Raw genomic sequence first — 25,565 nt, forward strand, 5'->3', positions numbered from 1 at the left:
TTCCAAAAATCACTGTTTTTACATTTGGACAAAAGTGAAGGACTCTAGCACTTCATAAGACCCTTAATGCAGGGTGGCCAATTTCCAAGTGTCCTTATTTACAGTCAAGTTGATTGCGGTAGGAAAATATTGCTTCTAGCATTTGTGTCAACCTCAAGACATAAACCCAGGTGTCATTTCTATTTCCTTCAGTAATGTTTTTTTTCATTGACCCTTCTCCAGGACACAGACATTTCTGGCATCTTCCATCTTCCTTTGTGGACCTGGAGGCAAAGGATTTGTTGAACTTTTCAGCAGTGTTTACTGCTTCTGAGGTAAATGGTCCTTGCCTTTTCTTCTTGGACTGGAGTCTCTTCTTGCCAGTGTTTTACTTTGTATGTATTGGAAACAGTTCTTGTTTTGTCAGATCCCCTGGGTAATCTTTCCCTGCCTTTGTTTATCTTGTCATTTGGCTTTCACTTGCTTAACTCATTCTTAGATTCAGTCTGCCTATGATTCTTTAGTTTTGATTCTTGCCCTTCTCCATTTTGAGGCTTTTAAATTGCATTTCATTCTTGTTAAACAGTTACAAAGATTTTAATTTTTTCCCTGATGGAATCACGCATCTCTGAGTGTCATAATTGTCCAGTCAAGCAGGCAAGTGTCCCAGTAACCTCATCTCCTGATCAAAATGGTGAGGGTCTGTTTTTCTACTTGATGCATGCAGCCACCATTACTACTAATGAAAGGTGGGAAACTAGACCTGATGAGATACAGAGAGGAATTACAGTCGATGACTTCTAGCCCACTGTACTATAACAGAAATGCACTCTCAGGAGGCAGTGGACCAAAGAAATACAAAATGCATATGCTGCCTACATTCAATATCTAGTCTGGTCTTGATGGGTAGTAGTATTTTGGCTTGTAGTCCCACTGATATTCCATACCTGCGGAAGGGAACCCCTGTTATGGAGGCGAAAGACCCAGATACTTGGAAAGGAAAGTGAATAGACAATTACATTGCATTTGAAACAGCTCTTTGAAGAATGATTTCCTACATTAATACATTGTTTTATAGTTCACCAAGTACTTGCTCGTGTATTTTCTCATTTGAGATTGGAAAGGAGTATGGATGTGTTAGGAAGCCAATGTGTTTGATACTTGGTAATTCCTGCTCAGGAATGATGAAACCAAACTTCAAAAAGGTGGCGATTAACTAAAGCTCCCACACTGCTAGGTGGCAGGACCAGGACTGGAGCTCAGGCCTTGATTTCTCTTATGAGAACTTGGCACAATCTCCCTCCTTAACACAGCTCCAGGAAAATAGTTTTCAGTTCAGCACGGCTTCCCATTTGTATGAAAGCTTCACTTCTGTGGTGAGATACTCTCTCCCCTCCCACCAATTTTGGCAAACTGTTTTGCCCCCTAATTCAGCCCACCCCCTAAATTCATAGAATCCCAGTGGTGAGCCCCCAACCTCCATGTTTATAATTAGGCAGGGTGTACACCTCACCCAATTAGTGACCCTTTTCTGATAAATAAGAATTGAGATTAAGGGATTCCAGTGTCCATTTGGGCTCATTTCTTGCCAAGAGAATATCTAACCTTGTTAACCATTTTGTAATATAGGGCTGAGTAGCAGAGAAGAACTTAGGGGAAGAAGCCAGAGAGGTACAAAGGTGGAAGAATGCTTCCAAGTTCCTTTAACACTTGGATTTTCTGTTTCCAGTCCCTTTCTGAGGCCTGTTTGTGTTCCTGCCCTTAGGTCTTAGAAAAACACTTTTGAATCTTCTTAATAACACTGCCTTTTTTCCCCTTCAAATTTGAGTTGGTTTCTGTTGCTTTTAACCTCAAAAATGCCTAATCCAACTCATGTATATACTAAGGCTTATTTGCTATTAGGCCTGAATGGGTTGGAGAAGGTACAGCCTTATAAGGCAATAGAAGAATCAAAGTTGTTTTGCAAATTCGTTAATGACATTTTAGAGCAGGAGGGAGCCCAGCTTGAGCTGTTGGCCACCACACACACTTTTTTTTTAATTTTTTTTTTTACTTTTTATTTTATATTGGAGTACAGTTGATTAACAATGTTGTGTTAGTTTCAGGTGTACAACAAAGTGATTCAGTTATACATATACAGGTATCTATTCTTTTTCAAATTCTTTACCCAATTAGGTTGTTACAGAATATTGAGCAAAGTTCCCTGTGCTATACAGTAGGTCCTTGTTGGTTATCCATTTAAATATAGCGGTGGCACCACACACACTCTTATTTACCGATGAGGAAACAGCCTTCAAGAGCTATAAATATTGTTTGCAAAATAGCCTAGATTATTCACTCTTCGTTTGTATTATTCTGTGTCTCAGCATTTCTTCAAGAGCTTGAGTGTTATCCCTTCATGCTGAACCTTTCTGTTTTTGAGATGCTCTCTGATGCCCGCTGGAGTTGAGGTGTGTTCTCAGAAGCATTTGGAGCACAAAGGTCACACTCTTGAGAAAGAACAAGATGTTAGGGGCTAATTAAAAACCTTTTGTAATTTATCTCCTCGTCACCCTGACTGTTCCAGCTAGGAAGAGGATGGAAGAGGTGAGCTTTTGCTGCTTTGCTGGAGATTGGTGGTGTAAACAGGTGGCCGGGTATTCTAAATTTGGTCTGAGATGAAAACATTTAAAGCAAACAGAATTAAGTTAAATTCTTTTGACAGTGAAATATTTCTTCAGAGATGCAGATGTCAGTTTTATCAAAGTACAAATCAGCATTGGAAAAAAAGGATACTTGATGGGGTGTGTGTATGTGTGTGAAAACATGTTGGAATGCTGTGACTCACCTTTGCCTCTCTGCCTTTGAAACTTAGGATGAAATGACCTGTGGAGCGCGTTCCCTCCCCTTCCCAAACTTAGGGGAGGGTGGAACTGGAGCAGTTTGTTAGGAGCAAAGACATTTGCATTTGTGATGTTCATGTCATTCTGCTCGTGCTTCTGTGAATTCACAAATGTACAGAAATTCAGAAATCATCTGGGGTAGGAGAAGGAGAAAGGGGAGGTGTTGATTTTGCGTTTTGACAAAGCCCTGATGTGGCAAATCTCAGATGACAGTCTCCCGTCTGGTATGGATGGACGGTAGCGACTGTGGGGTGCTCTGCTGAAAGTGATTAGAGGTTGGCCATGTAAATCCTCCCTGGATTCTGAATATATTTAGTGTGAGCAGTAAATCATTGCTCCCACTTTAAGCACACTTGGACCACAAGATATTTTTTCTCCTGATGCTCTTATGTAGTAGATGCTTGTCTCTCATTACTTCTAGGAAGAAAAGTCAACCAACCAACCAATTAAGAGCAGCATTTTTCCTTAAAAAGAATTGAGTGTTGCTTACTCTGTCAGTTTAGTGCTTCTGAGTCTCTCTTTATGTCTAACTTGGCAAGTGGGTTTTAGCTTTGCAAATGGAGCATCACTGTGGGATGAAAGTAGAATCACAAACTTACACTTTCTAAATGGTAACTGTTGTGTGTTTTCCTCCGTACTGTACGTATTAATGTTGGAGCACCTTCTGGCGGTCATTCAGCAGACAAATGTGTCACACATGGTGCTGAACCCTGGGACTGGAATTGCAGGCAGTCCTGACCCTAAGGGACTTACCCATGGACAGTGGTTCTCTTAAGTGTAGTCCCTGGAGAAGCATCACCTGTGAGCTTGTCAGAAATGCAAATTCTTGGGCCTCCGCCCAGATTTACGGAATCGGGAGCTTTGAGGGTGGAGCCTAACCGGTGCTTTAACAAGTGCCCAGGTGTTTCAGAGGCTTGTGAAAGATTGCTCTGGAACAGTGGCCCCTGAATCTGGCTGTGTGTCATTATTGCCTGGGGAGTTGAAAGTCAGGTCTGAAATAGGCCTGGGAATCTTCTTCTTTTAAGCTGGTTTTGGGAGGACAGAATGCAATAGATTATTTTAGAGTAGTCACCTCTATTAGAGGTTAAGAGTAATAGTCATGTCAAGTCCTGGAGAAGGATTCCAGACAGAGTGTACAACCAGGCCTGCAGGCATACTTGGCCAACACCAGCACAGAGGAAGAGGTGGGCGAGAAGGGGAAGGAGGCAGTGGGAGGAGGAGGAGGAAGAGGGACGGAGGTGGTGAAAGGTGGAGGGATCCACGCCTCCAGAGAGCCCGGTACTGCGGGCACGGGGCACCGGGGAGCCTTCTCTTGAGAGTCACCAGCATTTCAAAGCAGGTGCGCAGGGAGCCGGAGACAACAGCTGTCGCAGGGCTTTGTTTACCTGACTGCTGACGGCAGCGGTGTTAACGCTGCAGAGAAGGAAAACCAGCGTGTGCCACTTAATATCCTTGAACTGAGAGAAGGCTGAGTGACCTGAGCTCTGTTTTGAAATCTGAATCCGGGCAGCAGAAAGGAGAGGGAGTTGTGACATTTTGCCTTCTACCTTCACCCCTAACTCCCCCTGATTAGGGTTAAGGAGTCAGATTTTTAAAAAAACAGAGACGATTCAAATATATATTATTTTTCTAGCAAAAATGTAATTGCTGAACACCGTCCCCGTAAGTTTATGGTGAAAAGCACGTTGATGTTAGAAAAAAATAAAATCATACTGTATGCTGTCTCTGTGGTCGGTTCAAATCATGTGCAATTCTCTTTGAGCTGATAGCTCCCAAATATGGCCCATTACATCATTTGAGAGGTTTCTTGTATATTTGGGCACCATCGATAGAGTGTTACACCAGAGTATGAGACAGATTCAGCATTCGGTGATGGGGTTTCTTCTTCAGCACCTTTGTAAAATTGGCAGGGAGAGTGCATTTTTAGCAACCGCATATTCTCGGGTGCAAAGAATCTTTTTGGGATGGAGACTGCGTGGCCTGCGTGGGGAAGGCAGATCTGCATCCCTTGAGGCCATCGAAACAAAGCATTGGAGGCATTGAGAATAGAGTTCTCATCTTGCTTGCTGTCATCATCCCTTTCTTCCCCTCTGTTTCAATTCTTTTTTGCATTGTTTTCTGAAATTGCCTTTTTTTTCCCCCAAAGAAAAGCATATAGAAATTTAGATTTAATTTGTCACAGCTTGTATTTAAAACTCTGGAAAAATGAGAAGTAATTGGAAGATAACAGTAGCATCTGCCTAACCAGTTGTTTCAAAATATGGCAATAAAATATTAAACTCGAGCCTTGCTATTTTTGTGCCCTGATGTCTGTCATTGGTTATGATAGACTTCTAACCTCCCCACCAAATTAATATTTTAGGAGGGGGCAGGGGAGGGTGCATATGACAGTTATGGACTTATGTTATTCCTAAAGAAAATTTGTAATAAATGAGGCCCTGACTGTAAACTTTATATATACCATCCATTATTGTCTTTTAAAAAGGAGGGAAAAAAGTAAACCCACTAAGCGTATATATACCACGTTGTTTAATTGACCTGGACTAAAAGGCAATCTCAGATTTTGGGTACTGCCATTGGAAAAAAGCTTGAAACTGATTCGGCACATAAATTCTATGAAGAATTTGGATTTAGAGGGAGAGCAAGCAGTTTTGATGGAAGATGCAGTTTATTTGGATTACAAATGGGAGGTATGGGATGGTTAAAGTGTACTAAGTGAACATCCAATGCTACACAAGGATGGAGCTTCATTATTCCTGTAAATGGAATTAGCCAGCAGCAACAGCAAGAACTATTCAGGTTATTTTAGTGAAATTGGAGTTCCATTTGCCAGTGGAGCAAGGTGCAATGTGTCTCAAATTGCGCATGCCCAGAACAGTTGTGTGGGCATTCTGGGGAGGCAGGAGGTGGCTGCAGCCAGAGGACTGAGGATGACAATGCCTGTTAAGTGTTGCAGGCTCTTTGATGGGGATGGAGGGAGTGGAGGTGTTTCCCAAAATGTGTTTTGCCAAGGAAGACTGGTTTTGTGGGATATTCGTAGGTGCTACTTGGGGTAGGGGGGGAACCCCAGAACTTTTCTGGTCAAATAAATTTGAAAAAAGCTAGCTTAAACAGCCTTAGACTAGTTTTTTACTTCAGTATTAGCACAACCTTTAATACACAAAGTGAAGTGTAAAGTTTTAAGAAGAGTACTGTAGCTAGTGGCTGCCCTAGGCAGAGAGCTGGTTAGTATCTGAGCACTTTCACTTAACTGAGTGTGGATGGGCCAGTTGCCCCTGTGTTCTCATTTTCTAAATGGAGATAATAGTATTAGCTTGACCTACCTGAAATTGCCAGTATTTGACCTACAAAAAAATAGCAGTTTCTTATTGCTTGGTCCAGTGCTATTAGCACAATATGTCTTGGTACAATAATGCATACCTCATAGGATTGTTGGGAGAGTTAAATAGGATAATGTGGGTATGAAAATTAGTGAGTAGAAACCTCACTTAAAATAGAGTCAGGAGGCCAGAAGAGGGCGCTCTCACATCCTATGCTCTTAGTCAAGCGCTACGATAGCAGAGCCCAACAGAAGGAAGAAAGACTTCTTGCCTGGCAAGAGCTCAGCCAATAAGAGACTGTCACAGCTCAGCCAGTGAAAAGCCGCTATACTCTGAACTCTCAGTTGCCCCAACGGACTCTGTTCACTATTGCCCTCCCAACTTGCTTTTCCCTTTTTAAAAAGAGTTCTCCTCTCCCTGCTATGTGGGGACTTGCACACAGTGCACACAGCTTACTATGGTTGCAGAATTGCAATTCTCTGTTGATCCCAAATAAACCCATTTTTGCTGGACAAATAACTGGCGGTCTCTTTGTTTTAGGTCAGCATGGGTGAAGCTCTTTGCACTCCTAGGAGCAAGCATTCCTGAAGGGCCAGTTGGTTGTGTGAGCTATGTGACTGAATCAGTGTGACCACAGAGCTCTAGGACTGACGGGATTCCAGGCGAAGTTTGCTAGAGAGCAGAGGTCAGCAAGCTTTTGTCTGTAAAGGGCTAGATAGTAGATATTTTAGGCTTTGTGGGCCATGTGGTCTCTACGGCAACTACTGAACTGAGGGGCTGTTGTAGTGGGAAAACAGCCTTAGACAATATGGAAAGGAATAGGTGTGGCTGTGTTCCAATAAAACTTTATATTTACAAAAATCAGGCAATGGCCTGGATTTCGCTCCAGGGCTGTAGTTTTCTGACCCTTACTTTAGACAAAGAAAAGCAGTGGGTTGTAAAAGTAAGAAGACAGAATTGGGTATTTGGATCTGCTACTGGCTGTGTCAAGTTGACTTCTCTGAGCCTTCGCTGAGCCTTTATCAAGTATTTTCTGCCCTAATCTCATAAACTGAGGACAGCATGGAAGGAGATGCCATAAAGGCAGTCTAAAACCTATGCAAACATATAGTATTAGTTTTCTAGGGGGATTATCTGTGCATTTATTCATTTGTTCAAAAAATCCTTTTTTACTATCCTCTGTGAATCAACACTTTGGAGATATCATGGTAAGTAAGACAGATGTTGTCTATGTCCATATGGAACACACATTCTCTTGGGGGTATTTATTTCTGGAGTGTTGTTACATGATTTAAATGGAAAGTGGTGATATAAAAATTATTGGGGCTTCCCTGGTGGCGCAGTGGTTGAGAGTCCGCCTGCCGATGCAGGGGACACGGGATCGTGCCCCGGTCCAGGAGGATCCCACATGCCGCGGAGCGGCTGGGCCCGTGAGCCATGGCCGCTGAGCCTGCGCGTCCGGAGCCTGTGCTCTGCAACGGGAGAGGCCACAACAGTGAGAGGCTCGCGTACCACACACACACACACAAATTATTGATTCCCCTACTTTTTACAGAAGACCCTTTGTCCTGAGTTGAAGAGAGTGAGCTAAATGAGAAGGTGAGTTCTTCAAATATAACCTAGTCCAGAGGAGAAGAGATTGCCTTTTCCCAAGAGACATACTAAATAGGACTTAGGATGAAGTCAGGCTTAGTTGGTATTTGAGCTTTAGCTACAGTCCTGTGTATAAGAATACTGTATTCTGTTTATACAGCAGACTCCACTTCCAGCCACAGATGTTTCCGGCACCTGGTTAATTTCTCCAGGAAAGGCCAGTGCTCATTAAGACTCCCAAGTCCCAGAGCCAAGTTTTATGAGTGGGGAAACTGAGGTACTGAAACTGGTTGTGGGACTGGCTCATATCACGGACGTAGGACTCTGGCCAACACAACTGGCGGGTCCTAGGAATGGGACAAGGTCTCTCTCCCGGGGACTACCTAACTCTCCAAAGTGGCTGAGACTTCTCAGACCCCCTACTCCAATTAGGCTTAAGAAGCATTAGAGGGACCTGAGACTCTGCTGGGAGAGAAACCCGTTTTCACAAAGGAGAGACTTGAATCAGGAAACCAGATGCTGCTTCAGGGCGAAAGAAGTTTGGCAGCACAAGAGTTGTGAGTCGAAAGGCTGCAGTCTGTCAAAGACAAGCGGCGCGATGTGGAAACAGGGTCTCTTTTCTTTCTTTCATGAGCTGGTTTCTTCCGTCCCTTGAGTGGCCTGTATTGAGGTTGTCTCCGGAGAAGTATCCTGGAACCAAATAGATTCCCATCTAGATGGTTGTGATATCATTTGTCTCTTGCAGTCTTACTGAACAGTAGTAACCAACTGGGAGGGCACAGCAGAACCTCCAGAAGTGTCCCCAGCAGGGCTGGAGGAGTGGGAGTGTTAGGTTTAGTTTGAATACACTTTTTAATATTATCGTTTAATTTTGTATTGGGGAAAATTAAAATAAAAAGGGAATCTGTTGGTTTTGTAACTTGCCCATCTTGGCACTTGCCAAAAGGGAAGCTCAATCAAATTTTCTTGGTCACTTGGGATAACTAGTCAGTCTAAAAATGGTTTGGAGATAGAGAGATTTTAATGTTTATCAAAGGAAGGCTGAAATAAAAGTAGACTCTTTCCTAGCTGCCTGGCTAAAACAACAAGCTCAGAGTAAGGGGATTCTGGACACAGTCACAGCGATATTGTGAAGACTAAAAATAATAAAATGCCTCGTCTTTGGAAGGGCGGATGCCAGCTTTCATCATGGACAAGAAAGGTTAGCAAGTGCGCTTTGCACTGTAGATGGAAAGGCAACTGATTTGGTTTTGCCAGAACTGGTGAGAGCCGGGAGTGTCAGTGCAAGAGCATGTCTATCACTATGACCTCAGGTCTCAGAAGCCCGACTCCAGCAAGTAAGTCACAGATATTCCCTGGTGATGCGAGTTCGAAGCTAAGCAGGACCTCAACAACTCAGGATGCAGAGGTCAGACAGCCCCTGGCACGGTTCAAAAGGTTTATCAGCTCCTTCTTTGAAAGCCTAGAAGGAGGAACAAGATGTCAGGAACAGAACTTGTGTTTCTGTATTGAATACAATACTTTGAAGCCATCAAGATTTGAGGGTTTTTATCACCACAGCAAAACTTTTATCTTGATTAGCCTCAGTGTTCTCATCTGTAAAAAGGGAGTAAGAGCAACCCTGTACTGCTATTGTGAGAAGGCAATAAATTAATGCTTAGAAATTGTGTGGTCAATGCCTAACACATACAAGGTGCTCAGTAAAATGTAGTGTTAGTGCTGATGCTGATAAGCTTTTTTCTCCAGCCATGGGTATGGTCACTCTCACAATACAAAGGCTCTGAGGAATGGGGTACTGGTATCGATTCTGTAGGGCATATTCCTGTTGTTGTTTTCCCAGAGGATGAATTAGATATGCTCTGATTCATCTACACTCTCTCAACTGATCTTCACCATGTCTGCGAGCATGTATTCATTTTACAGGAATATTTGAGCACCTGTTATATATACACCAGGCCTTGTTCCAGGCCCTGGGGAAACAGTGGGGAATAAGCAGGAATTACTGCCTGTGTCAGTACGAGTCCTCCAGGTCCTTAGGAAGCAGATGCCCTGAGAGAGAGAGAGAGAGAGAGAGAGAGAGAGAGAGAGAGAGAGAGAGAGGAGGGAGCTGGAGGGGTGGGGAGAAACTTCCGATGGGCTTGTGAAGGGGAGAGGGCAGGGGGGAGCACAGGGTAGCAAGAGTCTCGGACTGCAGCCTGGTTCTGAGAAAGTTTTGGCCAGGTGAACAGGGAGCCCTTGAAGTGAAGTCTGTCGGAGGAGTCCCACATCTGGCAGGAACGGCCTGTATTTTGTGCTGACCTTGATCAGTGGCTGGGAACAGCCCATGGGAAGTGAGGCCTTGGGGCTATGGACCTTCGGCAGGGGGACAGGAGAGAGAGAGGGAGAGAATAGAAAAGAGAGAAGGGTAGAGATAGCAGAGATGATGTCTGACAAATTGTCATAGAAATTCTGGGGGTTTAAAAAAGAATTATTCCTACTCCCTCATGATCTCTCCTTTGGGATTCAGTTGTTCCATTTTTTTTCCCAGGAAAAAGACCCCCACTCCCACCCCAAGCATACATTCTAAGGAGACCCAACTCAGACTTCGTACATAAAGTATCAAAGAAGTCTGGGTTTATCTGCTTCTCGGGGGGGGCATTGGGACATGCAGGTCTTATTGATGAGACTTTATCAAATCCTTGATACCAAAGGCCTCTCGGTGTTAGGAGAAGTCCCAATGATCTCTTAAAAAATGATGAAATGCCAAAACAGGTTATAAAATTAGTCTTGCGAGTGTGTCTCAGGGACACACTATGACACGCTAATGTTTGGAGACTGACAGCAAGAGTCCAGGCATGAGGCCGATGGCACCTCATCCACCCAACCCTGCTACCTCCTAGCCATAGGCCCTGTTGATTCTTCGGCATGTGGGTGGCTCTGTGTAGATGGCAGAGGATGGCTCGTGTACACTGACAAACAGATTCGTGCAGAACGGTGTTGAGTGAGAAGGGGCCAGGAGGTCGTCCAGATTTCTTTTGAGCCTTTTTCTGAAATCCATGGCTTTTCTTAAACTCTTTAAACCTTAGCTGATTTCTAAAATAGGCTAATGTCCTTAAAACCTGTTTCCCTTCATCTATTCACCCCAGCTGGACCCTCTGACCTTGATAATCAAGGGCACCTGGCATTAGAGCGTCTCAGATGATTCCTGGCCTCTCGGGACAGGAGGACCCACCTTGAGCTCTGATGTTGTTTGTTTCCATTTAGTTCCTGTGATCCTGTTGAAGGCTGTTGTCTTGTCCTCTTCTGCCTTAAATATATTAGCAATACGTATAAATCTCAGCAGCTTTCCTTTGGAGGAAAATAACATTTCTAATGTTAAAAGAAATCAGTTCTGCATGATGAAGCGTTCAATTCCGTTTTCTGCCCGTCTGTGCACCTGAAGAATGTTTCTTACTAGATTAGAATTTGTCTTAGGCTGTATTAGCCTCTAGTGTTTTATCTGCTCTTTTTTGTGGGGAAGACTCCCTCCCACGCACCCTCCGTAGCCCATTTCCAAGTCTGTATATCTCGTGCATCTGCTGTTGCTTTACCAAGGCCTGAGTAGCTGCTGACAGTGATTGGCAGAAAAGCATTTCCAAGAATATAAAAAAAACAAATAAACGAAAAGAATGAGAAAGAAAGAGCTGAGGAAAGAGAGGGAGAAAAGTATCAACTGGAGAACTTTTGGTGAAGGATGACAAAGAACAAATAGACCTCTACTTGCTTCATATGATTGATTGTACAGATCAAAATGTTGGCCCTTTGAGTTACAACTACCAGCTGGTATTTGCTGTATCACCCATATGACACCCTTACTTGGAACCGATAAATCCTGTATTCAAAGTGCTGATCAGGGAGTTTCTTGCTTGCATTTTTCAGCCCCTACTGTTCTTGGCTTTTAAGCACAAGAATTCGGGGTCTGTAAAGGAAGGAATGGTGGATAAGGGGACACTATTGCTTCCATTGCATGCCCAACCATGTCAGCTGTGGTTTAGTCAAGATTTAGGAGTTAGACACGATTTACGAGTCAGAATGCCTAGGTCCAGAGACAGTGGGAGGGCCAGTTCTCGCCTTCTAATCATTGTGTTGTCTCTCCTCTCCTTCCCACTACCATTCCTTTTGGGAGAGAAATCTTAGGTAGTGTCTATATAGCATTCGAGAAACCATGTGGAAAATGTAAGCCCCAGAGAATAATAATTCTCCAGGTGCTGCAGGTAGGTGACTTTTGTGACATGATCTTTCTAAAATGGAGCCCTGAAAATGGTCCTCCCCCTGCTACAGATGCTTCTGTGTTGGCCTTTATTGCTCCCTGGATACACCCCACCTTGAGCTCTGACGTTGCCGCCGGCAATTTGATGGGCAAGGAGTTTGGTGAACTAGCCCCCACAATACCCTCTAGCAACCTCTGGTGCAGCTTCCTTTACACACACCTTATGTGCCATAAGAGATGTCAAGCAAGGTCCCACCAGGAAAATAGGAACCCTTGTGAATTCTTAAAACAGAGGGGATTGAATGCAGGGAATTGATCAGACAGGCAAAAAAGGGCTGAGAAGCCATCAAGGGATGAAGTGGCCACCCAGAGATTAGGCAGCAGAGAGTCATAGGTGTAGGGACAAAGGCCACAGATGGGGCTTCGGTCACCTGGCAGAAGCAGGGACCACGTGGGCCTGTCCAGCAGGAGCCACTGATGAGACAGAGCTGTCTGAGTCAGGGAAGAAGGGAGAGAAATATCCTGGCTTTTTCTTTCTCTTTCCTTCCTATCTTAGTCTGCTCAGGCTGCCGTAATGGAAATACCACAGCCTGGGTCCTGGAGGTTAAAAGTCCAAGAGCAAGGTGCTGTCAGGGTTGGTTCCTGATGAGGCCTCTCTTCTTTTTTTTTAAGATGTTGGGGGTAGGAGTTTTATTAATTAATTTATTTATTTATTTTTGCTGTGTTGGGTCTTCGTTTCCGTGCAAGGGCTTTCTCTAGTTGTGGCAAGCGGGGCCCGCTCTTCATTGCGGTGTGGGGGCCTGTCACTATCGCGGCCTCTCTTGTTGTGGAGCACAGGCTCCAGACGCGCAGGCTCAGTAGTTGTGGCTCACGGGCCTAGTTGCTCCGCGGCATGTGGGATCTTCCCGGATCGAGGCTTGAACCCGTGTCCCCTGCATTGGCAGGCAGATTCTCAACCACTGTGCCACCAGGGAAGCCCAAGGCCTCTCTTTCTGGCCTGAAAACTGCTGCCTTCCTGCAGTGTGTTTACATGGTCTTTCCTCTGTGTGTGCAGAGAGAGAGAGCACACTCTGGTGTCCCTTCCCCTTCTTATGAGGACTCCAGTCCTATCAGATTAGGGTCCTACCCTTTCGATCTCATTTCACCATAATTACCTCCTTAAAGGCCCCACCTCCAAGTACAGTCACATTGGGAGTAAGGGTTTAACATGAATTTTGAGAGGACATATTATAGTCCATTACATTTCCTATCTCCTACCAGCACCTCCATGGGCCAAGTCAATGGCTGATGTGGGAACCTGGGAAGTGCAGCCCACTGGGGCCAGGGGCTGTGTGATACAGGACAAAGCATCAGGTCATTGTATGTGCGGTGTTGTACATGAGTAGTGAGTTTACGCTCAGAACTGGGGTTCCATTTGAAGAGAAATGGGAGAATGGATTACTGTTGGGCAACCAACAGTGTCTACCTTAGAGTGATATTTAATCTCTTTATGCTTCTGGAACTAATGCTGTTTCTTGCCTTGTTCGTGATTTCTCTTTGCCTGGAACTTTCCCTTCCCCCCTTTTCTCTTTACTAGCCCTTTGCCTGGCCAAGTTCTCACCATCAGTGCCACCTCCTTTATAGCTTATAGGTTTTCATTAATTTGACACATATTTATTAAGTACTAGGCACTGTTCTAGGCTCTGGTGACATCAGAGTCAACAAGGTTCCTGCCTTCATGCAGCTTACATTCTATTGGCAGCGGGGAGCAATACATAATAAGTGAGTAAAGACGTAGTATTTCAGATGGGAATAAATAAAGGGGAAAAATCAGTCATGGTAAGGAAGACAGGGAGTGCCGTAGGTACAGGTAGTATGTTGATTTGATGCTAGATTGGCCAAGAAAACCTCAGAAATAAGTAGTGTCTAAGCAGAGAAGTTAAGAACAGGAGTCATGGGGCTTCCCTGGTGGCGGTGGTTGAGAGTCCGCCTGCCGATGCAGGGGACACGGGTTCGTGCCCCGGTCCGGGAAGATCCCACATGCTGTGGAGTGGCTGGGCCCGTGAGCCATGGCCGCTGAGCCTGCACGTCCGGAGCCTGTGCTCCGCAACAGGAGAGGCCACAACAGTGAGAGGCCCACGTACCGCAAAAAAAAAAAAAAAAAAAAAAAAAAAAGAACAGGAGTCATGAAGGTTTCAGAAAGCTGAATAATGGCCCCCCAATTATATTCACACCCTAATCCCCAGAACCTGGGACTATGCTGCCTTACCTGGTGGAAGGGACTTTGCAGATGTCATTAATGATTTGAGATGGGGGAGATTATCTTGAGTTCTTTTGGTGGACCCAAGGTCATCACAAGGATTTTTATAAAAGGGAAGCAAAAAGGTCACAGTCAGTCATAGGAGATATGGCAACCAAACTAAGAAGTTGGAGTGATGTGAGGATGTACCAGGAGTGAAGGAATGCAGGTGGCCTTTAGGAGCTGGTAAAGATAAGGAGACAGATTCGCTTCTGAAGCTTCCAGAAGGAATGAAGCCGTGCTGATTCCTTGATTTTAGATTTCCAGCCACCAGAACGGTAAGAGAATGCATTTGTGTTGTGTTAAGCTGCTAAGTCTATAGAAGTTTGTTACAGCAGCAACAGGAAACTCATACAGTAGTCACTGGGTGAAGAGTATTGCCAACAGAGGAACAGAAGGTGCAAATGCCCTGTCGTAGGAAGGTACCTGGTGTGTTGTGCCAGTTATTGATTATTTCCACAGTTAAAAAATTCATTCACATTAAATTTTTTCTGAAACACTTGTCACAAGGTAAGCACTTTTCTTCATTCCCCACTCCCCATACTTCCTGGGCCTACCTCTCTGTTAAAATTGCTTGTTTGTTTCTGTTTCTCCTCCTTGGATGATAAACTCCTTGAGTGCAGGGGCCTTAAGTTTTTCATTGCTTTGTCCCCAGAGCTGATGTAGAGTAAATACTTAAAAAACTGCTGCATTTTAAAAGTGGAAGACTCTTCAGGAAACTTCCCTCCATTCAGAGACCGCCCATACGACCATATGATGGCCCATAGAGTAATATGGTAATACTCCTTGGGTATTATCTACCCATTGTGGTCTGAATATTTGTGGATTAGGCAAATGAAGTTATGATAGGGGCACAGACTGACTGTTCTCAAGGTTTTCAGAACTCTCAGCTGGGATATGACATATTTGATCAGGTTCCCTCTTCATCCATGGGGGAGGGTAGGCCTGTTCTTTGTGTGAGGGGTGTTAATGGGGTCACTCATTAATGGTGATGGGGTGGAGGGGACCACTGTGTCTGGTGAGGGGAGACTTAGGCCCTCTAGGTCATCACCCCATTAAAGATTTTGCTGCTTAGTTCCTGTGTAATCCTTTCTGAGCCCAGCTGCTGTGGTAACTGGGGAAGTTATCAAAATCCTCCTGTAGGTCTGAGGATGCACCCTCCCCACCGTGCATCTCCCTGGGGTGGTCTTTGGCTCTTGTCTGCCACCCAGCTCAAGCACAAGCCTCACCAGCTGGGGAGAGGCACTTTCATCAGAACCCTTGGAAACTATTCAGGGGGATTGTATGCTGATTTTCAGGCTGTCTGCTCACCAGCATCTTCATTACTTCACACTCTAAATACTTGAAACTGCCATTGGGTCACCCTTAGCTCCCTGCAATTAACCATTGGCTTAGAAAATCAAGCTGTGCTCAGCATTTCAATGATGACTACAGATGCAGGGAAGGAGGTTGAGGCTCTCAAGTTAAGACAGTTGTTATTGGAGGAGGGAGAGAGGGAGGGAAGGCGTCAGAAGGAAGATGAGTGTCTGGGTGTGGGTGCAGGGGAGAGGGAAGGGGAACAGGAGAGAAAGTCCAGAAGTGTAGGGGACGGCAGGGGATGGTCTGAACACTGGTCATGGGGACAGGACAGGAAGAAAGGGCTCACAGGGAGTGGGGAAATGCAATGAGGACTTGGCAAAGGTGTGCCGGGCATATGTGTGCACATCGGTTTGTGTGTTGTGACAGCACTTAGAGATGGAGGAAGGCTGGAGGGATGTTTATAGAGCACCAGAAGCAGAGTGAGGACCTCTACATTTCTTATCTCTTAGATTTCACTCCAAATGTGTATGCGGCAGGCATTATTCTCAATGTTTTTTTATTTTTTGGCTGCGCCGCATGGCATGTGGGATCTTAGTTCCCCAACCAGGGATCGAACCTGTGCCCTCTGCAGTGGAAGCGTGGAGTCTTAACTACTGGACCGCCAGGGAAGTCTCCATTATTCTCAGTTTTACAGATGAGGAAATGAAGGCTCAGAAAGGTTAAGCAACTGACCAAGAGGGCACATGGCTAGGTTGTAAATGGCAAGTCAGGATTCAAACCCAACTCATTCTGAGTGTAGACCCGTGGCCCACTCGACTATTTATCATACATTTAAAAAGCTAACAAACGTTGGGCAGTGGATCTGCCCCTTGGAGTTTCAGAGCCCTGAATAGGCTAATTCATGCTGCAGTGACAAATTATACCATCTCAGTGACCTACAAACCAATGGTTTATCTTGCACTCATGCTTCGTGTCCATTGTGGGTGGCTTCAGTCCATGACTCAGACTGATGGAACAACCTCTACCTTGAAAGTCGTGTTGCGTGTAGTGAAAGAAAAACAGAATATGGCAAACTCTCAGCTGGCTCTTAAAGTCTCTGCTTGGGAGTGGGACACATCTCCTTTGCTCATGTTTCTCTGGCAAAATCAAGTGGCACTGCCAAGGCTGCTGCCAATGGGGCAGGGATGTAAGTCTTCCCCCAGGGACAGCATTAAATGCTTTTGAATATCAACATATTTGAACACAGGCAACGAAGAGATTTCTATGGGACTTCACCATTCCCCGAGACCATCTGGCCCTGGGTGCGGCTGGTGCATGGCTGGTTCCAGGTGGTCTACACCAGAACAGGAACAGTAGATGGGAAGAGGGGCAGAAAGACTGTCTTAAGACCAGGAGCTGTGTTACCATGGGGTTACCTAACCCCTTGATCCTGTTTCTTCATTGGTAAAGTGGGGGTAATAATATTGTGCTCTCAGGGCTGTTGAGGATCAAGGGAGATGATAGATACACGGTTGCACGTATCAAGCGGTCAATAAATGTTATGTTTCTCAACCAGCCATTCATCCTGGCTCAGCAAGGACTAAACAAGGGAAGAGGTCACATTTTGAAGGTGAAGGAGTTTGGCAGATATACAGGTGATTGAAAGTCCTTACAAACAAGGAGATGAAACTGAAAGGAATGAAAAATTAGAGGATCCAACAGTGGAATCGGTAGCCGATGGATAAAGTGTTGATTGTAAGCGGTCATTGGTGATGCAGCAGGGCTGGTTGTGCATGTCTTCCTCCGAAAGGCTTGTTAGAACTGAATAGTGGCTCATCTGCCTGCATTTCTAGAGGCAGACTTCCATGAAAGGCTGGTGAACGGACAGCACATGACTGGAAGACCAGTGCAAGGTGGAACCTTCTTTCAGTCACCTCTCTGAGGACAATCTTGAAGCGGAAATAAAACGCTAAGAGACAATGGGAACTTGTTTGTTAATCCCTCACTCAGAGCAGAGCCCTGGGATTCATTATTTTTTGCAATGCCGTGGATGATCCCAGCATTACAAGGGGCTCACTTGTGCGTATATTTGGCAGTTTCATGGAGCTTCTTTCACAAAATTCTGAGAAGCCAAATGAATCAAGCTACGCAGAGACTCATATTTTATAAAGGCAAGAACTGGCTTACTTATCTGTTGCTATTTTGCAAAGTTGTTGATGTATTTTCCCTTGGCTGGCAAGGTTTTGTGGCATCCATTGGTCAAGAGTTTTGGATAACCAGCCTCACTCCACCATCCTTCAAGATGCTGTCATCAGGAGGCCTTCCTACCACCCATTGCTAGATGTGTTCTCCTTTATTTTTGAGGCTGTGGAGCAATTTGTCTGGACTTTCCTGGGGGTGACCTTGAAAAAGCTGCTTACTCTCTTTTTCTTTTTCTCCTTACTATTGTTTATTTTTAGAGTTTGGTAAACATTACTCCATATCAAGCTTCTTTGTGGTTTCTTCTAATATTCTCTGCTCTAAACATGACAGGTACCAGTCAGGGTCTCAGTAAGAATCATAATCATATCATGTAGATTGAGGAGTCTTTAATAAAGAAACTGTTTATAAAGGCTTGGGAAGGATGTAGGGCAGCCACAAGGAGTGTTGCAAATCTCTGAACCGAGTAGCAGTAGGTACTGGTCAAACCCCTAGGTCTGGAGGGGTGAAGAGAGTCTATCAGTTGATTTTGGCTGTGGCAATAGACACCCTCAGTATCTCAGTAGCTTATGACAACAAACATTCATTCCTTGTGCGTGTTACCTGAAGGGTGTAGGCTGGTGGTGATTCTGCTTGACTGCTGGCCTCGGCTGGGTTCACTTGGGCTCAGCTGGGCTTAGCTAGGCTTGGGTGACCTCCATATATCTTCTCATTTGAGAACCCAGGCTGACAGTAATCTTTCACTGAGACTATTCTCATGATGGAAGGCAGAATAAGAGGGGCGGAGCCAGACCATGCAAGAACACATATAATGCTTCTGCTCTGATGAGATGAATGTCATACCTGCTTATGTTCCATTGACCAAAGCAAGGCAAATGGCCGAGTCCAAAAAAATCAGCAGGGTGAGGGTTATGCTCTTGAGAGTGAAAATGGAAATTTGTGAACAAATGATACAGTCGATCACGGGGAGGGAGTGATTACTGGAACCCGGAGAGAGAGAGAGAGAGAGAGAGCTATGAGGAGACGGCTGCCTGACAGGAGCGGTGACTGCATCGAGGGAGCAGTCAGCCATGGAGCACAGAAGAGGGAAATGGGGGAATAAATGCCTCCCTCCCTCCAATCTCTGGCCAATTCTTCCTGTGTCTGTACCCAACTAGAAACCGAAGGCAAGAACGCTTACTCTGTATCTCTGCTGGTCAGTTTCCTGGGACAGACAGCAGGATGGAAAACATTAGAGAGTAAATCTGGGGAAGCAAATGGAAGATGATGTGGTTCTTACTCAAGGGCATCATAATCTGATTCATGGTAAGAATATTAACATTGCAGAAAATGTACCACAAGCATTTCTTAAAAACCAGTAACTCCTCATTCCTAAATGACTTAGGAGGAATTCCAGGCTGATGGTTCATAAAGTTAAAATGGGGGAAAAAATTAAGAAGGCAATAAATCTTCCCGGAGATTATGCTATAAATCTAGGGGAAAACTCTTCTGGGTGACGTAAGGCATAACCTTTAACAGCTAATAGTCTAAAAACTGTTTGCATCTGACCATTCTGAGTGCCTAAGTGGTTTCCATTCCAACAATGTCATTTATCTTGTGATGTTTACTTTATTGTGGTAAGTTGCAAAGTTTTTTTTCCCCTCAGTGCGTCTGTGATAAAATAAACTCGCCTGAGTGAGATGAATGCCAGCCTATTAACAAATGTCACTTAGAAGGGGATGGAGCTAAGCTGGCCCAGCAAGAGATGTAAGAGGTTTGCACTCCTCAACACCAACCTGGAGGAGATGATCATCTCCACATTTATGTGTTCTTACAGCCATGTGATGTACGAGTTCTAAATTCTGAAAGATTCTTGAGCGTGATGGTGAAACAGGGCAAGGGATCTTTGCAATGCCCTGTATCTGTCTGTTAACCTTTTTCTCCTCAAATTTTCCTCCAGTTCTTCCAGAATATGGTACTCTCATGCTTCCCCTGGTTGTCTAGATGCCTTGGACTCCAGGACCTGGAGTTCCCCGTCAGGTCTGCTTTCTGTAGAGGGAAAAGGATGCTCAGGATCTTTTGCCCATATTCTCACCTCTTCCCAGTAAGGGTGCAGAATTCTGCCTGTCCTCCCATTGTTCTCTCCACCCACTTTCTAGCTTCCTCTTTCTCACCGCAATACGAGAGAAAGAGCTATGATTCTGGATGGTCAGGTCCTGAGACATCGATGGAACTCATTGTTCATTCTCTCTCTGCCTGCTTCCCGTGTGTATGATAAGTTCTCCTACGGGTCCTGCCCCCAGGTGGTAACCACACCCAAGGACCCCTGTTACGGGTTGGCCATCCTCATTCATTTGGCCGCCCAGGTCAGAAGCTTGGGGTCTGCTCAGAGATCCCACCGTCCCTCTTGTAAGGGGAAGAAGCCTAAACTTCATGCACCTCCTCCGTTGACCTTAGAAGCCACGTTATTGGAGTGTCAGAGGCTTGTTCTGTTTTTTAAAGAATAATGTTTTTATTTGATAGTTGTTGCTGTGTGAATGCTTTCTTAGCCAACAACTCCAGAGGAGAGGGGGAGTTGGGAGTAAGATTTGGGTACCAAACCTGATCCCAAACCTAAGCCCTTTCCTTAGGCTTAATTTCATTCCCCCTTTCCATCACTACAAAATGTAGTTGAGTGGATACCAAGCACAGAGGACTTAGTGTTGAAAGAACTGGGTTCTAGTACCAGCCTTGCCATGAATTCAACTTGGAGATGAAACTTCGGGTGAATTATTTAATGCCTCTGAATGTTGTCCATTATCAGACAGGATTTAGTTGTAGCTAACATAAACCAACGTAGCTATTTGTAATCAGAAAGTGAATTAGGTGCTCATAAAATCCTTGAATGGTTGGGAGAGTGGGCTGAGACTTCAGGAGTGATGTCCAGAATCATCCTGTTTGGGTAGCTACCACCTCAGCCTCAGTCACGAAGCTAGAAAATCAGGAAGCTGACACAGCAAATGATGGGTCCAGGAATACACTCTCTGGGTTGTAATCCAAGCATAGATTTCAACAGCAACAATTGCCTTCGGAACTATGCCACAGCTTCCAGATCCACCTCTGCAAAACATGAACCCTAAAACTCCTTCTCTTACCCCCGTGAAGTCAGCAACTGGGTATTGGGACTTCAGGCATTGCTACTGCAGGAAACCCAGTGCCGCCATGAAGTTGATCAGCGGCAACATCAGAAGGATCTGAAATGAGACCTTTACCTTCATTACATGTAGCAAATGTCACACAGTTATAGATGGTCGGCCAACCTAAATCACGTTCAAATTTTAGCTATAATAGATGATGGGAAATACCGTTTTTAGTTTTTTCAGTCTTTGCATTTAGAAGACATGCTAGGATAGTGGGTATAGAACTTTTTTGCCTGGAAACCAAAGTTAAAAATACATTTTAATCAGCCCTAAGATTGTGTATGTGTGTGTGTGTGTGTGTGTGTGTGTGTGTGTGTGCACGTGCACCCATGGGTTCACATTTTACGAAACAGTATTACCTTTATACGTAATGTACTTTTATACTTTGTATTCTATCCTATTCTGCTCAACTCTGCTCCACCCTATCCAACCCGATGCAACTCTACTCTAGCCAATTCTATGCTATTCTATCTCATGCCATTCATCATGTTTCATTCCGCCCCATTCCATTCTATTTCATGATTTTAAAAAAGCTTGTTGTGATAAATGACTTTTAGATTTCCCTAACGGATTGTAGTCTCGAGTTGATAAACCCTGTGCTAGAGTGAGAGGGGTTGCTGGCCCAAGTGTGCCATATCCACTGCATAGGGGCTTTCCTGGAAAGGTGTTTCTGCATTACGGAGTTCTAGATTCCGTAAGGTGGCACCGTCTTGGCTCCTAGATCCAGAGAACCTCCTCTGCTTTCACAAGTTGCTGCAATGGTTCGATATGACAAGTCACTGAATGTGTGTTAATTGGTTGGACTGCCTTTCTTAAAGAGGATGCACGAGTTTTCACACTGGTCTCCTCCAATTGTTTCCTTACTCCTTACTCCAATGCAGTGTTCTGAACTGTGGGGATTATGGAAGTGGGAACAAATTTCTGAACCCAGTGATCACACCATGGAGGAGGCCGTCTATCACTGCCATGCTCTTCTTTCTCGCTACCAGGTGGTTGGTGGGATGGAGCTTTCATTTGGGTCTCTGAAACCTGCAGCGGGAAGATGTTTTAACTGTGAGTCTTTTCCTGGCATGGTCTTGAAAGTTCTTTTCAAGATTCTTTTCTTCTCAGTCTGCCAGCAAGCACTCAGACCACACATGTAGTAACTCAGCCCCTGTGCTGTTTCCTAGTGAGGGGCTAACTGCCTTGGGTACCACCAGCTTGGCTTCCAAAACGTGAGGTAAGAGAGAGAGATGATGGTGATGATGATGATGATGATGATGATGATGACGACGATAAGCACAATCTTCATTTCCATACTGTTCTAACTAGAAGAGAGTTCTTTCTCCTTATCTGCTGATTCAGTGCATTAACCACATTTTCCCTCTTGATTATTCATGATTTCTAGATCTAATACTTAAGGTTAGTTCCTAATCCCTCCTCTCCCATCTAGTAAACTCCTATTTATCCTTCAAAACACCAGTGCAAATTTCACCTTTTTGGGGGAAGCTCTGAGTCTCCTGGGCATCACTGGCCCCTCCTCTGTGCTCCCACAGCACCATTTACATTTCTTTGTAGTTATTATTGCATCTCATGATTTGTTCTGCCTGTGCCTTCTCTTAGGTTAATCATTGTGAATACAGAGCTGTGCCATTTTCATTTTTGTGTCCACAATGCTTGGTTCTCAAATAAATATTGAATAAATGAACAAACAAGTAACTATCTCAGCAGTTCCCTTCCAAGCCTGTTTGTGTTTTGTTGAAAATAGTTTCTTCGTGCATGTAGCTTTAAAAATGTTAAATGGGACACAACGAGTTCTTTTTAATAGAATTTTTTTGCAATATTATGATTCAAAAAAACAAAAAAAAGGAGGAGATACAAAGAAGACAGATTCTTCCTCTCTGGGAACCTCCACCTAGAAGTGGAGACCAGAAATAACAATATAGAACTAACAAAAGCCTTTACTGAGCACTTAGCCATGAGCCAGACCTGCAGTGGCTACTCTTCAGTCATGACTTTTTTTTTTTTTTTTTTGCGGTACGCGGGCCTCTCACTGTTGTGGCCTCTGCTGCTGAGGAGCACAGGCTCCGGACGCGCAGGCTCAGCAGCCATGGCTCACAGGCCCAGCCTTTCCGCGGCATGTGGGATCTTCCCAGACCGGGGCACGAACCCGTGTCCCCTGCATCGGCAGGCGGACTCTCAACCACTGCGCCACCAGGGAGGCCCCCAGTCATGACTTTTAATCCTCATGCTATAGCCCATCCTGGCATTACTATCTTCATTTTGCAGGTGAACAACCTGAAGACTGGGGAATCTAAGTCATAAGAGCATCTCACTTACTGGTGGGAGAGGTCGGGGTGGTAGGGTACGTGCCGAGAAGCTCTTGTCCACTTCTAATACCACAGATCTGCCCCACCTGTGTTGTAACTTTACATCTTGACTCTGAGAGAAAGCACTATAAAAATCTGTCTCAATCATAACAACATAAAATAATATGGGACTCGAATTAGCTCCATGTATTGTACAATATAAGGCATATTCATATTTGTTTTTAGAGTAAATATTGCCAGTTCTTTTTTGGTTATGATAAAAACTCAAGACAGGCACAAATTATGGCCCCCACAAATGGTGAGTGATACCTCTTTTCCATGTTAGATTCATTCCCCTTCTCTGTGAACCCTTTTTCTTCCCACTCTAGGTATGTTTTTGCTATGTTTTTCCCATCAGTCTTTGTGATAGAAACTCTTAGGTACCTCCTAATATCCAGTTCTTCTTTGCCCTTGGTAACAAGAACCCTGATTTTCAGCTGAACACATTGCTACCAGCTAAAGGACTATATTCTCCAGCTTCCCTTGCAGCTGTGTGACTAAGTTTTGGCCAATAAGATAGATGCAAGTGGAAGTGATGGTGAAAATTGTAGAAAATGTGCTTAAAGAGAGAAAGTGGTCCCTTCTTCTGTTTTCTACCCTGTAGTCTGAAACTCAGATGTGATGGCTGGACCTCTAGCAGCCACCTTGGATCAACAGATAGTAGAGTAGAAGACCAGTGGAATCTAGGTCATGAAGTTGGAGAATCAGTCTGTCAGCCCTGGATTGTCTACCTCTGGACTTCTTTTTCTGTGAGAGAGTAAAATCTAGAGTGTTTAAGCTACTGTGAATATGGATTTTTCTCTCACAGGTGGCCATACCTAATTCTAACTGAAGTAACCTCTCACTGGCTCACCAATGATTTTAACTTATACAGGCATAACCCTGTTTTATTATGCCTCACTATTGTGCTTCACAGGCAGTGCATTTTTTACAAATCTAAGGTTTGTGGCAACCCGGCATCAAGCAAGTCTACAGATGCCATTTTTCCAACAGCATTTGCTCACTTTGTGTCTCTGTGTCACATTTTGGTAATTCTTGGAATATTTCAGACTTTTCATTGTAATATATTTGCTATGGTGATCTGTGATCAGGGATCTTTGACATTACTCCTATGACACTGTTTTTTAGACATAATGCTGTTGCAAACTTAATAAACTACAGTGTAGTGTAAACATACTTTTCTATGCCCTGGGAAACCAAAATGTTCTTGTGACTTGTTTTCATTGTGATGTTGGCTTTGTTGTGGTGGTCTGGAACTGAACCTGCAATATCTCCGAGGTGTGCCTGGATCTGTCAGACTCCAAGGTCTTTGTGAGGTCCAAGTGCTAAGTGCCTAGAGATGGATCTGACACAGTGTTGTAGGGGGTCAAAAGGGGGCACATCTCATTTCTTCTGGAGGTGGGTAGAATCTCTTTGAGCTGAGTAGCATAGCAGTGTTCTAGTTTCAAGGTGAGCTCATTGCTTTGAGGCTCTCACACAGCAACTTGGGCTACAAAACGTAGGTTCCATTCACTCAGTTCTCAAGTGGGGCCCAGCCCGAGGACACCCTTACATTAGCTACTGAGGGCTTGGCTATCTCTTAGCTTTCTCTTGACAAGGGCAGTGTGTGTGGAAATGTACCTCCTCACCTGAGACATCCTCATGCTGAGAGATACTGTCTCCTGTGGTGCTGGTAGTCCTGTGGTCATAAATGGCAGGATGGGAGCTATAGAATCCAAGATGTGGAAGCCAAAAGAGAACTTAGAGACATCTACTCTAGCTGATTTATTTGGAAGATGAGGTAATGAGGTTTTTAGAAGTGGACTGACACACTAGAAAGGGACAGAGCTGGGATAATGACATGTTTCCAACTTTCTAGTTTGGTGTTTTTCTCGAGCATGGTATTTGATGTTGCCTGGTATTTTAGTCCAGATTCCCCAAGACGTAGATGCCGTGACAGTATTAAATGTGCAAGAATTTTCTTAGGAGAAACGCCTGTATTAGAGAAAATGGGGAGGGAGCTGGAAAAGCTCGGGAGAGTTGACAGACTGTGATACAAGTCTGACTCAAGTGAAGAAAAGAGGGAGGGAAGTTTGGGTGGAAATGTCCTAGCCTACGGTCTAGCCTAAGGAAGCCCCAGCAAGGCTGCTGGTAAGTCTCTGAACCACAGTTAGCCATCACAGGAGACCCGTGTTTCCCAGAAATAGGTTGGCCTTGGCATCCCTAATGCACCAGCAGCTCCCAGGAATTGTGGCCTCAGCACAAATGCAGCAGTGAATTTCAGAGCTGCATCCCTTGGTGAATTATGCTCCTTATAATAGTT

This window comes from Lipotes vexillifer, unplaced genomic scaffold (genome assembly GCF_000442215.2).
Source record: "Lipotes vexillifer unplaced genomic scaffold, Lipotes_vexillifer_v1.1 scaffold440, whole genome shotgun sequence".
In the NCBI taxonomy this organism is placed as follows: domain Eukaryota; kingdom Metazoa; phylum Chordata; class Mammalia; order Artiodactyla; family Lipotidae; genus Lipotes; species Lipotes vexillifer.